The following is a 6,000-nucleotide window of genomic DNA, read 5'->3' as shown; positions in this document are numbered from 1 at the left end:
GAACATAAAATAAGAAGTAGGGACACAAACAAATGAACTACAAAAGCTACTCACAGAAATAATCCAGGAGAATTTTCCTAATTTAGCAAAAGGTAAAGATACTCAGATGTATGAGGCATACAGGACCCCAGCCATCTACAACCCAAACAGAGCAACACCCAGGCATATAATAATAAAAATTCCAGAAATTCAATACAAGAACAGAATATTGAAAGCTGTCAGAGACAAGAAACAGACCACTTACAAGGGAACACCCATCAGAATTACAGCAGATTTCTCTGCACAAACCAACAAATCACAAAGAGCGTGGGGGGAAATAATTCAAGCTTTGAAAGATAATAATCTCCAGCCAAGATTGAGATATCCTGCACAACTGTCCCTGGAAACTGATGGAAAAACAAGGTGCTTCCAGGATAAAGAGGAACTGGGGGAATTTGCAACCACCAATTCAACTCTACAGAGAGTATTGCAGGATATTCTAAAAAAAGAAAAATACAATGAATCCAGAAATAGTGGCGGGGAGGCCACAACAAATGGAGCAGAGAACAAAATGAAGAAGACAAACTGACAGCTAATGACAGAAATAGAGCTCAAAAGAAATGAGGCAGAGAAGATTGGATGATAGGAACAGCTATTTTGGAGAAATGATGTCTTAATAGGTAATACTGATTTAGTATCATCTTGTTTTGAAGTCTCATCAAGCTTTTGTTCTTCTGTTTCCATTGGTCTAAATAGGTTGTATCTTATTGGATTTTATTATATACAATAGTATAAGCAAAAACTTTTAAAGACAAGGAGATTATACAGAAACCATTGTTCATTTTCTGTTAGTCGATTCTAAATACCCTGTAATGCTGTCATTCTCTTAAATGGTTTTACATTGTTTTGATATATTTAATGCTACAGTATACGAAGTTGTGCTCAAGGACTTCAAGGAAAGAGTCAATATGGTAACTACTTTTATGTCTGGATTATCTTGTGGTGAAATACTATTCTGTTTAACTGGTTATGTTTTGCTCTGCGCTGTTTGGCTGTTATGCCCTCTTTTATCTCAATCTCCACTCCATTATTTACTTTTTTATCCTTTTAATTAAGGGAAAAATAAATTAAAATAGCAGGATATATTATAGTAACCCACGTTGACTTTCCATTATCTTGATTTAAAGCCCTGTACTACTCTCACCATCTTGTTTTTGACTGATGTTCCCCTATTCTGTTTTGCTGGATAGTACCAGGTTCGAAAGTTTAGGCAACAGCTGTGAAGATAGTGAGATTCATTATGACGCCCATTCTCGCTGACTTTTATCTACTTTTGAAGACCTGCAATGTCTCCAATATTTTGGTTTTGTTCTTTACTGTGTTGTTCAATTTTATTATAACTGATGATATAGGCAATTCTATTAGAGATAGTGGGAGGCATTATGGTAACCATTGTTGATCACCTTGTATTATGTTTTTACATTATCTATTATGTCCACCCTTTTGATTTGACCAACTCTGTTCTGTTATGTCACATTTGGTTTTACTCTCTTCCAAAAAAGTAATAAGAATCGTGGGAGCAATAAAACCCAAAATGTGTAATAGTCATTGTACAAAATAGAGGAAAAGAAAGTGCTCTGAATGATATAACTGCATGTATATTTAAGTGTATAAGATAGAAAATGATATCACTGAGTTTTATTGGATCACTGAATAGAACTGTTTGCAGTATCATTGTTGGAATATCCACTTTACAAGCTTTAATTTTGTGACCTGAACAATTATTTCTAAGATGACAATATGTAATCCATTAACTAATGATTTCCTACTGTTTATTTTTTTCTGTAAATCTGTATAACTTGTACCCTTTCTCTGCTTTTTTTTCTCCTTAAATAAAATTTTTTAAAAAAAGAAAGAATGAAAAAAAAAAAAAAAAAAGACAAGGCTCCCACAGTTAGAAGCTACTTGTCACAGGTAAGTTCAGGCAGCAAGACAATAAATGCTTCCTTACAAGTTACCAGTTTAGTCTTTCCTGCAGCAACCAATCTGTACATGTCTGGCTTGATCTGTTTTAAATAGAGAAGTGTTAAAATATAATGGATGTATTATTCTATAAAATCTACAGATATGCTTCGTACACTCTTCTGTTTAGACAACAAATTTTTTTTTGTACCAGGGATCAAATTCATGACCTCACACCTAAAAGGCAGATGCTTACTCTGCTCAACTAAATCCCCAGCCCCTAGAGAACTAATTTTTTAGAAGAGAGAGAATCTTATCCTCAAGGGGAAAGTAATAATGAAGGAAAATAGAAGAAAAAGAAGAGGAAGAGTGTGTCTAGATAAAAACGGAGATGACAGGTAGTTTGTAGCACAAGATGGAGACTTGGGATGGAAGACAGCTGTGCCATCTATGACTGCCAACAGAAACACCAACCTGCTTGCCATCATGGCCCCCACACAGCTTTCCTGGGATCATTTGTGCTGAGATAAACCTCAGGTCCTTCATTGTAATTGCCAGAGTGGCAACCATCACACCCTACCTATAAGTTAACACTTAGCAAGTTTGTGACCCCTAATAGATTCCCACCTTCCATTTTTCCCGGGATAGAGGGCAGCCAGAACAGCAAACTTCTAGGTGATAATTAGTTTCTGGAAACGTACTGTTTGTCATTATAGTGACTCAAATTGGTCACTCTGGGTAGATGTTTTCTTGAGATGCATAGCCCAATCTCCAGCATGAAAACTCACAGGAGCTTGACCAAACAGCACTTCCCATATTGTAGAAGATGAGATGCCATCAGATACTGAAAAGCCCATTCCCAATTACAGTCATTTTAAGTACAGAAAGTGTCTGTGCAGTCAGCTTCTGATATGCATCTCAGGTCAAGGCTAAACCCAGATTGTGATGTGTGGATTTCCAAGTTTTCACATATACCTTTCAGTGATGCCACAGCAATGACTGGCAGTACAGGTCTCCAGTGAGAAAACATCACTCTGGATACTTGCCGCTTCAATTTCTGCATCTGTTTGAAGACATGGTAAATTCTGGAACTTAGTGATTGTCTTCTAGGGAAAGTATAAGGCCAGTGTAGTGGGCTGGTAACTTAACCACCAGCTGAGCTGAATCAGCATTGTGCTGAGCGTAGATGGTCCACCTATGGATTGTTGCCAGCATAAGACCGGAGAAGCAGCAAAAGTATTGTTGGTTCTCCTAAGTGTTGTTTGGAGTCATTGATTCTCCTGGAGGAGCTTGTCATGCTGGCTCCCCTGGTATGCACTCAATTGTTATCATCAGAGGAGTTCCAAAGCCTGCTACTGAGAAGCTATAGTTCACTTTAGGGGAGTTTTGGTCCTTACTTTGAGCATTGCTTCTTAGCTCTGGATACGTGTCTGTTTAATCTCCAGAAAGTTTGTCATACTGGCTTCCTGATAAGTACTTGGCTGTAATGGTTAGACGAGCTCAGGACCTCAGTGTTGCTGACTGTGGTACTTCTGAAGGGAGCCCTGGTCCTTACTTTGTGTGTCACTTCTTGGCTCCAGTGCAGAACCCTCAACCTACAGGCACAGATCCTTCACCCTGCTGCATAGACTTTATACCTTTCACTGCTGATCTTTGGGCCCTCCCAGCACAGATCCATGAAGCAGACTTGCATGAATCATTGTCTTCATCTGAACTCATGTAGAACACCGCTGTGGGATCCAGAACCTCAGCTGCATTTCCTTGGGCCTTTAGTGTGTGGATAGATCTCCTGCACTTTCTTTGTATTTAACTCTTTGGTTGACCTCATATACTATTATAAGTGATGCGTCCTGTATGTAATTGTTCTTACAACCCCTGACTAAAACAGCCAGGATAATCTCAAAGAACTCTGATCCTTTCCCATACAAAACGCAGCTTCCACAACCAGTGACATTTGGTTTGGGAGAAATTGGCTTCTCTGTAATGGCAGGAAGAGTTGGGATACTCAGCACTGATGCATCCCAATGCCAAAGCTGCATACTGCAGGTCTCTGGATGCAGTCTCTGGGGTCACTGTTTGAGATCCCATTGTGGTACAACTGAATGCTGAAAGAATACTTGTAGAATTGGCCAGAAATCCACCCCAGAGACCAGCTGATTGATCTCAGTAGATCAGAAGACATGGCTAAACTACATGAGGCTATCAATGCCCTAGCTTCATCAAAGTGAGTCCAACAGCATCTGAAGTATTTGAGTTGGTTATGCAACTGGACCAGCAGCACCAGCTCCCAGGGCCCTTCAGAGCTGACCTTGTCTACCTTCCACAGCATCTGGTCAACGTACAGCCAGTATACAGGGACCGTACCACAGAGCCAGGACAGTCACCTCAGAATAATGTCCAGCAGTAACAGGGTCAGGGCCTTGTTCTTCCTGTTATCCACTGTTGCTCCAGCTGCAACAAAGCTGCAGGCAGCCACTACAGGGTCATGATCAGCATCACCTCATTGCTCTCCATGAAACACCATAATCCCAGAGAAAGCCAACCAGTACAAGCAGTGGGCCTCAGCTTCAGGCCCACACCTCCAGTGACCTCAAGTCCCTCACATCCTTATCCTGACCCTGGTGCCAGTGGCCAAGGCCAGTGATGACAGCCACCACTCCGGCAACCTGCAATTCTGTACTAAGAAATTTTTTATGATGTATAAAAAGGTTGAGTCTACAGGCCACATATCTGAGGCACTGCAGGGTCAGTGTGATTTTTGCTACCAGACAGAGAAAGGCAGATACAGAATACCGAAGAAAGGGAGGGTACGTATCTCCATAAATAACTTAAATTCTAAAACTACTGTGCCTGTCAGTTTTCAGTATTCCTCTTTTCATTGTTTTTGTGTTTGCTTCCACAGATTATTTCCTAACTCTGTCACACTCACTGGCTGTGTTATCTGATCTCAACTGTCATGTCTGTGTAGAGGACTCATTCCATCATGGTGCTCTGGAGACCATGTGCCTATCTACATGGGACACACAAGCAACGTTTCAGCGACAACTAATCTGAGGATGTGGAGGACACTCTGATCCTCCTAGAATACTAGGACTTTCAGGCCACCTCACATTCTCTTCCTCATGTTCCCTGGGAGACTATCATGAGATAGTTCCTCAGGTCTCCCAGGCTCTGATGGACATCAGGATTTTGGCCTCACATCTTTTGGGATACAGCTGCAAATACAGTGCGATTCAGCCGAGGTCTAGTACTGGTTCTTCATCAATGGGGTGTTGCACAGTGGTACTGCAGGCATCCGGTCCTTTTTGTATCCATGTCATCTTTTTTGGTGAGTGGGATTAAGACTCAGAGCTAGCAGCTTTTCTTCTTTTCATTACATATAAACAATAAACAGAATTTGAGAGTGACTCATGTACTAAGTTAATCAGACCTTAACTTCGTCTTGCTTTTTATGAGTGTGCTGTCAACATCACTTTGTCTTCATTTCTGGTTCCTATTACATTGTCTTAATCCATATGTGCTGCTTGACACACACATGAAAACACACTTGCATGCTACACAAATGGTCCTCACTTTGTCACACCAGTCCCCAGCAGTGCCAGTTCACATAGATTGCACCCTTACCCCACAGCACAGCCCTCCTCCTGCAGGAGTCTCCCCAGGGGCCATATCACTGGACACGATGGTGGCTGGTTACACACACTAACATCACTTCTCTCAGGGGCAGATATCACATGACATAATGCCCATATTTTTCCTAAATTAATGAAGAGCAAAGTAGCAAAATTCCCTTTTTCAAAAGCCTGAATGAATATGCAGGCTCCTGTCCTTAGTGGCTGTTTTGGTTTGTGTTCAGATGACCACCCCCTAAGCCTCATGCAATCATGGACACAGCTGAATCCAGTGTGTGTGATTGGTTCATTCTCTAGCACTGGGATTGATGGTGTGAATGCTATGCCCACCTCCCAGGGGTGGAGCTGTCATAGTGTAAGGGCAGAAAGAAGGTGTCTTTTCTCCTTTGCACAGTTCACTCTTGCTGTTTTGCAGGGGCTACAAACA

Source organism: Cavia porcellus, unplaced genomic scaffold (genome assembly GCF_034190915.1).
Source record: "Cavia porcellus strain 051 isolate PalLab524CR breed Dunkin Hartley unplaced genomic scaffold, mCavPor4.1 scaffold_28, whole genome shotgun sequence".
Classification (NCBI taxonomy): Eukaryota; Metazoa; Chordata; class Mammalia; order Rodentia; family Caviidae; genus Cavia; species Cavia porcellus.
Note: the sequence above shows the minus strand (reverse complement) of the source record.